The following is a 12,609-nucleotide window of genomic DNA, read 5'->3' on the forward strand; positions in this document are numbered from 1 at the left end:
CAAGGGCTCGTTCCAGCTGAACATCTCTGGCATGGAGCTGTCTTTAAAGCTTCTCTTCAACTTCCTTCTTATGAAGTTCTGGAATCATTTTAAGATAACAATAACCTTTCAGTTGATCCATGGACACCAGGCTCGATCTGCTCCCACAGCTCCAGGTTTTCTTGTAGCATTAAGCATTCCATGGCCTTTAAAGAGCCAGCTGTCCAAGGCAACCCCATGGCTGTCTCATAGCCCAGTCCCAGATGTTCTTTCTTCCCATGCAAAGCTGCCGCTCAAACTGCTGTAACCTTCCCAGCCTTATGTTCTCTTTTAACAACAGATCAGACAAACCTAGCTGAGGTTAGCACATGAAGAAGAGACACTAATGACTGTTAATGATAATGGGACATATCTGAGTTCATGAATGGGTGATGAACTGCATGCTGAAACCAGTGCTGTCAATAGGTGAATGTCTTTTCATATCAGGTCAGCTTTTATCTTTAGAATGTGTAAGGAAAACAGGTCATCATGCATTTGTTTTACTGTACCTAACCAGCAAAGAGAATACTCCGTGAACTTTGATGTCAGAGAACCCAACAACGTGTGGCGACAAAAAAAAATCCTGATAAGTGTCCAAATTTAACAGAAAGCATTCTTTACACTAATTGCTCCAGTGTAAGGAGGTCTATATGCTGATCTAGAGGTTTTAAGGCAGTAACGTGCCATAACATGGAGGTAGAAGAACAGCTTTAAGCTGGGCAGATACTGTAAGTGCCCTTTAGGTCTTTCTGATTTTACTATGCCTTATCCTTCTTTAACAGGGCAATACAATTGATCATTTTGAAAGAGATTATGAGAGCACAATATATCTTCTTGTTGTATAGTTGAAGGAGAGCCTCAAGATTAGATGCACTAAGTTGTTTTTGTATGGTTTGATGCTGAGCAACAAAAACTCCATTCTCCCTTGAAGAGAATGTAAATGGCAAGTAATCTAGTGTCTTCTTGTAAAACCTAAAAAAAGGAACTATAAGATCAAATAATCCAGATTGCCCAAGCTCAAAGCATCAAGGGTAATCATAACACTACAATGTTTGAAGATAAGCTGCAAAAGCAGATATTCTTGGTTCCTGTTGCAGAACACGTAAATTGGATGAACAAGAAGAAGCGACTTCCTTACAAAAAGGTTGACAAGACACCACAACAGCTATGGTCCTTGTATTTCAACTTAAGAAAAGTCAGTTCTCTAGGTAACTGCTTAGATGTACTTTAATGAGTATGTCACTACAACAGGCTTATTTTCCAGGATCCTCCTTTGTAAAACGTTGGCGTAGATTCAAGCATGATTACAAAACCTGGTATATGCACATTTCTACACAATTTACACTTAATAAATCTCAATCACCTTGTAAATGTCAGTCAGTCATTTACCCACCCACTATATCCTAACACAGGGTCATGGGGGTCTGCTGGAACCAATCCCAGCCAACACAGGGCGCAAGGCAGGAACTAATCCCCGGGCAGGACGCCAGCCCACTGCAGGGCACACACACACCCACACTCCAAGCACAATTTATGATTGCCAATGCACCTAACCTGCATGTCTTTGGACTGTGGGAAGAAACCGGATTACCCAGAGGAAACTCACACAGACACGGGGAGAACATGCAAACTCCACGCAGGATGTACCCGGGAAGCAAACCCAGGTCTCCTTACTGTGAGGCAGCAGCGCTACCACTGCGCCACCGTGCTGCCCACCCTTGTAAATGTGTGCACGTGAAAGTGACTCAAACACCGCCTTGAAACATCCATATATAGACTATGCTAATCAAGCCCATACAAAATGCTATTACAATGCTGCAGGATTTCATTGGCTGGAAGAGCAGCCTTCCACCCAACGCATGACTGACTGTGCAAGATCATGTCCAGCATTATAGAGATCCTCTTCTGCATTCTGGGAAGACATAAGGTGCCAGTGTCTGAGCAGGTATCCGCATTATGTGGCACATGAATTGACATGATTGCTGTTATAATGAATAGCACCATTAATGCCATCTCTGTTAATCTGGGGCATTAGGCACCTTATCCACGACTTTTCGGAACTCCCTGTCACCGCTACTTATTTTTCTGTGTCATTTCTGACATTTTCTGTTTGTGCTACCAATATTCTTCTATTACCTTATCTTTTTCTTCTGCTTGATTTTTTTTCATTTTACACTTAACCTTCTCCAATAGAGGTTATGCTACTTCTGCTGTTTTGCTAAAAAATCAATATTAATAACTTGTTGGAAATCCACACTGGCTATCAGATTCAGTTTTATTAATTTATCCTTGTTGGGGTAGTCAGTGGCCAGGCTTAACAAAGTATTTACAACTAATGCCACTAAGTGGCAACACTGGGTCAAGCCAATTCAGAACTGGGTGTCAGGTGGTAAATACATTAAGGGAACTGGGAGCAGGCCAATTTGACGGGGCCCGTCTCACTTGTTGGTCTAACAGACCAACTCAAGTATAATGGAAGTATAACTATGAAGGGATGGGAAATGGGGGTGGAAGGGTATTTAATTTCAACTGTCAATTTAATGGTGCACATTTGTAGTAGTCTGATGCCGCTAAGATTTACACTGTCAAAGAGATGGTGATTTATTTTTTTTTGTGGAGATTCCAGGGACGCACCCAGCCTTGTCCCGACCCGCACACACTCACAAGCAGAGACAAAAAGCAACAGGTAATAAAACAATTAATGAATGTATTAAACATTAATAAATGAAATATAATTAGACGCTAAATAATCCCACCCCAGTCCTTGTATGTACAATAAACACAAACAAACCACAACAATAAACACTCACTGTAAAGTCCATGGAAAACTGCAACTGATGAAATGCAATGATGGAGGTAGATAGTCCAGAGATCAGCACGTTGAATGGGCATATAAAGATAGTCCTACAAGTATTTCCTGATGAAATGAAGATGGATGAATGGGATCAGGAGCGCTCCTTTCTTCACAGGATGACAACATATCCTCGGACAGTCCTCATGTGCAGGAAGACACCAGACAGACCAAAATCCCAAAACAAGAGACGGTCCAGGATAAAACAAGAATCCACAGGTATCAGAACGAAAGGTAGACAGACAGGAAACTTCAGACACCAAACACAAAATAGTTCTGTTTTGGTATCACTGGCCCTCTTTTAAATGTCACTCTGTCCTTCTTGTACCCAACAGCCCCTGCACCCTCATAAGATGACCAATAACAACCACTGCAGGGACTGCTGAGAGTTTTAATCCCCAGTAGCACCATTACACATTGTTGTAAGTACACATTGCATTATTACTACATACAGTATATATTTAATATTTAGTTCTTCTAATATAAATTGATCACAAAAAACACTCACTGACCAATCACTCAATTCATATAATATACTGTAGCATCTGCTACAGTAATTGCTTTGATATAACAATTTATTCACTGATTTACATGGTGCCCCATAATATTGGGCAACTGAAATGTCAATGATTCGTTTCAGCTGAACAGGACACTATGGAGGCCATCAGTAGGCAATAAAATGTGAAAATCTAAATAGGCAGGGCCTCAATGCCTAAAAGAGAGTGCTATAAACACGAGTGTAAGGAGCTTTAAAGACACACACCTAGAGAGGTTGCCAAACTGGGAAAGTGAATAAAATTAAATAAATGCCAGCTACATACTGTAAATGTAGAAATGGTTCTAGAAGTGGGGATTACTTAGATGACTTTAAGGACCAAAGGAGAGCCAAGAGATTTAGTGACAGGCGGCACAAAGGAAGTGAATGTGTCAAGTAGAGCAGCTTTAGAATACACACATTAGTAAAAAGCGCTGCACAGGGGAGGATGGAGAGAAGAATGTAAGCACTGAAGGAGCTTCACAAATGCATGAAAAGAGAGTTGCAAACACTGGGCCTCCAAGAGGTTTATATAAAGACAAAAGAGCTCAAAAGACAACTTCTGCCTGGATGCACGGACAAAGAAAATGTAATAACTGAAAGTGACATACTTCTAAAGACAGCTCCAGAGGGGTGGTTTGAACTTCACCAACATACATAGGTAGAAAGACTTATACAATTGGGATGGGCTGGCTAAGGAGCTGAAGTTGATAACCAAAAAAACATCAATTAGAATGAGATAAGAATTGTAGAAAGTAAGGGCATTAGAACCAAATGTGAGGAGTAGAGGAGCCTCAAAGACAAACAGTTATATTTAATTACATTTAATTAATTTACAGAAAGTGCATTTAGTCCCTAAAAGTCCCTATTAAAAAAATCTGATTTGTAATATAATAGCAGCTAACTCCATCGCATGCAAGTGTCTGCAACTCTGAGAGAATATGATCAAGGTCTGACACTGGATTCTTCATTTCTGATGACACATTTATTGAAAGGGGTAAAGTAATTAAAATACCAGACATGGAAAATGCCACTGTAGGACCCTATGAAAAGAAAGAGAATGCACTAAGCAATAGCTAAGTAAAATGATTATTGTAATTATTAAAATGTAAAATGAAACGCCTCAGCAACACTAAATATGCTAGGTGGAAATAAAGAGTTTTCAGCCTTTGCTGAGACTAAACCTATCTGCATCTTGTGATCACAGTGCACATCTAGGGTGTAGGCATTTAATGATTTACTATGGCAAGGGAATAAAGGCCATACCTCCTTAAGAACTATAATTATATGTTTGTACCTTCAAGTTCTAGTTATAGTCCATGCTGTAGTTTATACTGTAGGGTAGTAATCCAACAATTTAAAGATCCAAATAAGAAATTATCATATTAATTTTTGCCTGATTTAAAGAAATAGGGTAACTTTCAAAATATTGCATAATTTGAAACAACTTTAAATAAGCAATATGTCTTATCAAAAGAAAACATACTCTTAAATAATTGGAAATATGGTGATCAAAGATTAACATAAGAGTTTGGGGCTCAGTGGTGCTAAACCCCCACCCCCAATACTGGCCACAACATATAAAGATTTTTATAGATAGTGGCTTCACAGAGAGAATTAATTTCAGGAAGATCAGTTCTAAAACACTCCACAAAACTTCAAGAGTTCAAAATTCAAGTATTGATTTTAGGGAATTGTACTGTTGTGTCACATCTAGTTTTATTAGCATGTTTGGAAGTATATACTGTATTATTTTTTGATTGTTTTTGTAATGCTGGGTGAGGGCCATAATGTTTACAGGGTGAGGAGTACAAACAAGGCCTTACTATTCCTCTACTCTAATCAGCAGTGACTAGAACAACTATTGAGGAGAAAAAATAAAAAGAATAAGTTTACTTGGGAGAAACATAGTCACATATAAATGTGGATTAACAGAATAAAAAAATACAACAAAATCTTAGATGTGGTGTATAGGGAGTTAGAATGTAAACTTCTCTCTCATTTTATTGTGAAAAATGCAAAAGGTGTCATCACTTTCCTTTGCATTGCATTATTGCGTGTTATATGAAGTGCCATGTTATTGGTCTACATGGAAAGATATATCAAAATTAGATTAATTTAACTCTGTCGGAAGATCTGGTCTGCTTCATGCCTGCAGCAAAGCGTCAGAAAGTCAGCAGCCTAGGCTTCGAGTCGTGGTTTATTATTCACTGATGGTGGCTACATATTGAAGTGCTTAAGGGGGTGTATTGATCAAACAAAGATGATTTCTCTATCTATCTATTTTTATAGTTTTATTGCAAAATCATGGACTGTAGCAGAGCACTGCCTGACAGTCGGCCAGCACAGTGAGTGTCAAAACAATAATTCACACCCGTCTTCTTTTCAGCATACGCACTAGCAGGGGGCCTGCCCAAAGGATTTTGCGTTTTCCATGAAAGAAGCAAGACGTGACAATTGCTTCTCAGGTTATGGAATAACTGAGAAATCCAATGGTCCACAAAGATTTTGATTTACCTGGCTAAGCATGTTTATCTCCCGTCTAAGTTTAAACTCCTCAGAGATAGTTTTTCAGTTTGAAGCTGAAAGTAGTTTACACCTCTGAATAAAAGCAACACTATGCAAAAAAAACATGAGGATCTAAACTGGAGGTTGTGAGCCAGGTGGGTTTTAAGCAGTAGTGTTTATATATATATTAAGAGATGAAAAACAGTTTGTCATCTCTGCCATCATTTCAGCCATAAAGTCTGCTGTATAGCTTCAAGATGTCTGACTGAACTGAGCGGTGTCTCTAGAGAAGATCCACAAAGCAATGCCAAAAGAGAGGCCCCAGCTCCTATGTGATACCTCAAGAAGCTTCACAGATATGTTAGGACAGGGTTCCAAGACAGGTGGTACAAGGCAACTGAATGGGAGCCTCACAGAGACACATGTTGTAAGGATAGAACTCATATGTATTGAAAGTGAGGAGAAAAGGAAAGTAGGCAAAGAGATGAATTAAGATGACCATGAAGCAAACTTAAGAATGAACAAGATACTGCTAGAAGAAGGATAACAAAAGAGGTAACCCAGACTGGCTGACAATTCTGCTGGTGAGCATGAGCTGAAGGAATGCATTTGTACCTTTATGGCTTGCTACTTCCTAGCCGCTTTCCTCCTTGGATGGCATTTGACCATTGGTGCGCAAGAGGTCATGCAGCTAATTCACTAAACCATTAGGTAATCTTATTGTCATTAGCCAAAGTTCACCCAGAAGCTGCCCCTGCACCTTAAGCAATAGCTGCCGGGTGCAGAGAAGCATTAGCAGAACACATTTTCACATCTGTGTAAATTTCTATAAAGAAACCCCCGGGCAACCTCTTTCCATTCTTTGTTTCTGCAAGGTCTGCAGAGAGTGCCAAGTGTTTTCCTATCCCAATTGCCCTGACTCAGGGGTCAGTCCACTGACAATTGAAAAGAATAGGGTAGTGTCCTGTTAAAGCACTGTTTGTGAGACAAGGAGGGCAGTGGAGCTCCACCAGGGAAATACAGCTCCAGCTTTGAACTATGGCAACCTACTATGAAGCACTGCTAGTCTTGATGGCAATATCCCTGAGATAATAATTTACCAAATACAGTAATACAGTATAAGCCTGGATGCTCTGGTGAGCAATGGCATTCAGCAGTAGTCCCAGGTGTCTTCTGCTGTTTGGAATGGTTCCATGCACTAGAAAAATAGCAACATCCACATCCACTAAAAAACTTTCTGTGCAACCTGACAAAGAAGTTTCTGCAGTGTACTTTACAATAAAGTGAAGAGTAGACTACAATACCAAATACAACTTACTCCTCAAAAGTGGATTAGTGGCCCATCTATGGCATAACCCATGGTATAAAAACATCTGGATCCCTGCCATCAAGGGTTTATATAAAGGATAGGCGATGGCAGTGACACACAAATGGATGGATACATGAATGGACAGATAGATGTTACAAAAGACAAAAAAAAACCAGAAAATCCATCCTGTTATCTTCTAAAATATTTACACAAATTGAAAGTCATGGGTGGTTCAAGGTGCAAGGAATGGAACAATCCTAATAAAGATGCCACTTTCTTTACAGGCACACTCACTCTGATACATTTCAGCCAAAGTCTCTTCTCATACTTGAGCATGTTGTCATTTAATCTTTGTGTTATTTTTTTTTTTCAAATATTATTTTCATTTTTTTTTAATGAATTATTTTCTTTGACTTCATTTTGTCTTTCCTGTTGTCACATGCATGCAATTGGGAGACAGATAATGGGCCTGAATGATAGTAATTCCACGTCAGACCAGGGGGCGGCGAGGTGCACTGACTTTCTTTCTCAATCCCTTGCAGACCATTCATGGGAAATCCCGTAGGGTTCCGGTGCCACTGATGATGCCACTTCTGGTTCCGACACCACTGATGACATCACTTCCAGTTCCAGTGCTACTGTTGATGTCACTTCCGATCTCGGCATATAAATCCGCCATCTTTAGCAACCAAAATCAGTTCTGTTTTGGACTCATACCTGTGAACATTTCTCAATTATTCAACCATTTTGTAGCTGAGGCACAATCTATGGGCTGCTGCCCCACACCCTTTTGATGACTTTGTTCCGTTTTTGTGATGCTGTATTTATTTAACAGTATGAAAATTCTTGTGCTAATTAATTATTTTGGAATGTTGTAATATATTAATACATGAGGTATGTTTATTTGTTCACTGCCCTATTTCTTTTATGTGTAGCCTAAGGATGCCGGGCCACTTAATCATGCAGTTGTGGACCTGGCCCAAGCAGTTATTTAAGGTAAAGCTGCATTTCTCACTGCAGGATTAGTATTTTTTGAAACTTCTGGTTTTGAATTTTGTGATTATTTCTTTGTTGAATTTCCTGGCTTTGATCTGGGATTTGCTTGCAAGATACTGTTTTTGTATGCTGCTCTTTAGATTCATTAGATTCATCATCATTTCATTTGTAGGCTTTGTCTTTTAGGCAAAATCTGTTTTTGCCCTTTTTCTACCTTGCCCTTTAATGCTTAATTTTTCTGAAAATTCTTAACACAGATTTAATTATTTTTGGAACTTATGTTTTCTTACAGTTTTTGTCCTTTTTTCTCTTTTGATTTTATGACCTTTATACCCTTTGCTCCATTTCTGGGCTGCCGTTTGAGTTTGGGGCTTCAAGGGGTAGGTCTGGCTTTTGATGTTTTTTCAAGGTTTGCATCCACTATTTGAGGTTTATTGTAGCAATCATACACAGTCACTCTGGAGAAGTTAGAAGTTGGTGTGACCTATGTTATTCTGTGGGGCAATGTCAGATCCCACCATGCTCAACTGGTGTAGGTATGGTTTCAGACCCATCAACAATTCCTCACCGTGTACTTGTCCCCATACTCTCCTTTCCTCAACCCGATTGAGAAATTTCTCTCTACATGGTGTAAAGTGCATGATAGGCACATCAACAAGTGACCCTTTTCCAGGTCATGGATGAGGCATGCAATGACATCATAACAGACTAGTGTCAGGTCTGGATTAACCATGGCTAAAGGTTCTTTCCAAGATGTCTGGCCAGAGAGACCATTCATTTTGATGTGGATGAGAACTTTTGGCCAAATCCGGATGACAGGGTTGATGGAGATGAGTAAGACCTGTAATCATCTATTCTGCTTTTTGTAAGGCAGATGAGGAACACTGCAGCTTGAATTTTTGCTTTTTTGCAGTACTGTAGTTTTTTTTGTAGCTAATTGTTGCTATCATTTAAATTGTTGTGATTTATAGTGTTGTAATTCATTAATAAATCTCAGATTTGTTCTATGATTCTACTGAGTCTGTAGTATTATCTCTAATGGTCCTTTTACAGTGACATTATGTGTAGCAACATAATGAAACATGCATCACGTATTCTGTACTACAATATCTAATGGTTGTATGAACAACTACACAGTTACACTATTGGTATGTTGTGTGTGGGTGTTCTGAAGAAATGTTTCAATGATTATGTAAGTGTAAGGTTTCTTTAACAATATGAATGCAAAATGTAATGTGCTGAATGTTGGACAGCCTCTGTTACAAGTGGTGACCATTTTGAGTTTTGGTTTCTAGAGTTTTGAAAAATTACATCAAGTTTCTGATGGGAGTTTAGTTGGGAGAATTTACATTGTTAATATTCTCCCAAGGCTTCTATATCTTTTTCGTAACTCACACAATCTCTTGTGTATATATAAATATAGTCACACACGTGCACATGGGAGATGGTTTACAGGCTCAAACAGTATAATTTCTCAGCAGGACCAGAGGTTGGCGCTGTCATGTAATCCTCTCTCTGTTTGTCTTTCAGACAAAGTGAAAACCGTACCTCCCAGTAGCACATCTTCGATCTGCCCAGTGATAATGTCACTTCTGGCACCCTCTGATGACGTCCTATCTGGTATCCAGAACCCATCTTCAGACATCACTTCCTTTCCCGGCATCCCTGATTCCATCTCTTCCTGATCCTACAGTATATATATTGCAGACCTTCATTGTTAGCTTAGTTCTGTTTTGAACTCCACATTGTTTTCTTTATTTTGCTGATTTTTTCAGTATAAGTGGTGGCTATCCTCAAACCTTTCTGTACCTCTGGTCATTTCCACACTTAAGCACAGTCAATCACTGACCATCGTGGAGTACTCCTATGATCACTAGTCATGTAGTCTGACATATCAAGCAACTCAGTCCGGCCAGCCTGCAACTGAGGTTTGATTTTCTTGTAAATCACAGTGGCAGGCTTTATGTATTCGAGGGATGATAGCCGATGTGCTCACTTTGAAAGATAATGGATGTAAATGCAGCTATGAGGAATAAAGAATGTGGGTGTTTTATACCTTACAAACAGAAGAGAGGCTCAAAAAACAGAACAGAATGGAAAAAGTAAAAAAGAGCTGGGGTTATGGCTGATTTCACCAGACATGGAACACATTCGTAGAGCACCGGCTTCATCAGGTAGCACGTTATTAGCTGTCAGAAAAATAAGCGAGCTTGTGATGTTTTGGAAATGTGAAATTTTGTGGAAAGTCATCTTGGAATTGTGTAATTTGTCATTCCCTGAGATGTACAGTTGTATAATCTGCCAATGTCAAACAACAAGATTAGCCCTCTCTCTAAAGAGAAGTAGTGTAATATGACATTGATGTAAGACAACACTACTCCATTCAATGGCCTAGAAGATAGCATTGAGGCAGTCCTTGTTCCAGTAGGCAATATCAATCTTATTGTGCCACTTGTTTTATACTAGGTAACCATTTAGCTTCTTATATTTTTCAATACCATTTCAGATGCAGAGATCACCTTAGGAAAAAGTGCATGAAAAATAAAATATAGTTACTATTAAAAACATCAACACCACTTGCAATCAGTATTTTTTTCTGCTTTATGATTTTAATGCTTTGCATTATGAGGACCATGTCCTCTTTAATGTATTAAAAATGAAAGTTACCTTGGTATACAGTACAAGCAGACACCAGAGAGGAGATGGCGTGCGGTCAAACGATTGGAAAAGAAGTGAAGTGAGAATGAGAGCTTCATGGATTTGTAACTCAATATTTCACCTTCCTTAGCACCCTTCACCCTTTTCTGACATTGGATTCAGTATCCCCTAGGTTTTGAAAAAAGTAAATTGTGGTGTGGCAGGTAGGAAGTTAAATCAATTATTAGTCAGGCAGTGTGGCCAGGATGGTGGCTTACCAGAGCCAACGAAAACCCTTGTAAATCCGTCAGTGTCTTTTTTCTTCTAAATGTGTCGATAAGCCCAAGCAGCAAGCAGCCTGCTATACCATCCCCCCACTGCCTCAGAACGGGCAATAAGTTCTCCCAGTCCCTGCCTTGATTGATTATCTGGGAGTGAGCTACCCAGAATTGTAAAGGTAAATAATTTGATGTATGTTTTGTGTCTACAACAATCTATGTAAACACATCTTTAAAACAGAAACGTTTTTCATATTTTAGTAATAAATAACAAAATGTAGACATGAACTGTATAATGTGTGAAGGCTGATGGCCAAATATCAAATAAACATTTTCACTAAAGGTCACTGATTACAAGCGCAAGAAGGCATGCGACTGAATATGAATAATATGAATAATGTTGCATCAGTGCCACAATGTTTTCCGAAATGTACTATACAGGTCATAAAATGAGTTATTCCAAATATCATATATACCTATGTCTCTGTTTTTTTGTCAGTGCGGCTTTGACATCATGGACCATAAGGTGTATACTAATTCAGCATGAGCAGGAACACTCAATAAAACTGAATAAAAAAAATTCAAGTGACGGTGAGATACGAAGAAGGCAGATTCACCAGCGTTTACGTGTCAGCTTTTATCCCTCCAGATCAGAGAATTTCCAGTTCCATTGTCTCAAAACACCACTCACATCTACAGTTATTCCCAGTTTCAAATAAAAACTAACAGCGTCAGATCTCTGGGTGGGTGGGGTGGGTGGGTACGGTAGTATGTATCGTGATCGTGACTGAGAGAATAAAAGTGAAAAAAAAAAACGCTAACTTTTATAAATACTATAAATTTACACTGGCTGTTACAGACACAAATCAAATGTATGGTTTTATTGTATAATATTAACAATAAGAGCAGCTCACTACTCAAAATGGTAAATTTGCCAGGGAGCTAATTTTGAACTCACAACCTCCAGATTATAAGTCAGCAGCTCTAACCACAGCACCACAGAAGCTGTCGTATAGTACTTGTACCCTTTGTGAAATTGTTTATTTGATATTTGCCCATCAGCCTTCACAACATTATACAGTTCATGTCTACATTTTGTCATTTATTACTAAAACATGAAAAACTTTTCTGTTTTAATGATGTGTTTACATAGATTGTTGTAGACACAAAACACATCAAATTATTTCCCTTACAATTCTGGGTAGCTCACTCCCATATATTCAATCAAGGCAGGAACTGGGAGAACTTCTTGCCTGTTCTGAGGCGGTGGGGGGGTGGGGGGAGGGGGTAATTCTAGTGTTAAATGACAAGGTTGCCAGTTTAAGCCACACCTCTAACTCACTGTGACAGTGGGAAGTCACTTGAATTGAAGTATATTAGGGGAACAGGGTGGGGATGTGAAATTCCATGAGTTAACAAAGTGTCTATCTATACTAATAAAAGGCAAAGCCCTCACTGACTGACTGACTGACTGACT

Source organism: Erpetoichthys calabaricus, chromosome 4, assembly GCF_900747795.2.
Source record: "Erpetoichthys calabaricus chromosome 4, fErpCal1.3, whole genome shotgun sequence".
NCBI lineage: Eukaryota > Metazoa > Chordata > Cladistia > Polypteriformes > Polypteridae > Erpetoichthys > Erpetoichthys calabaricus.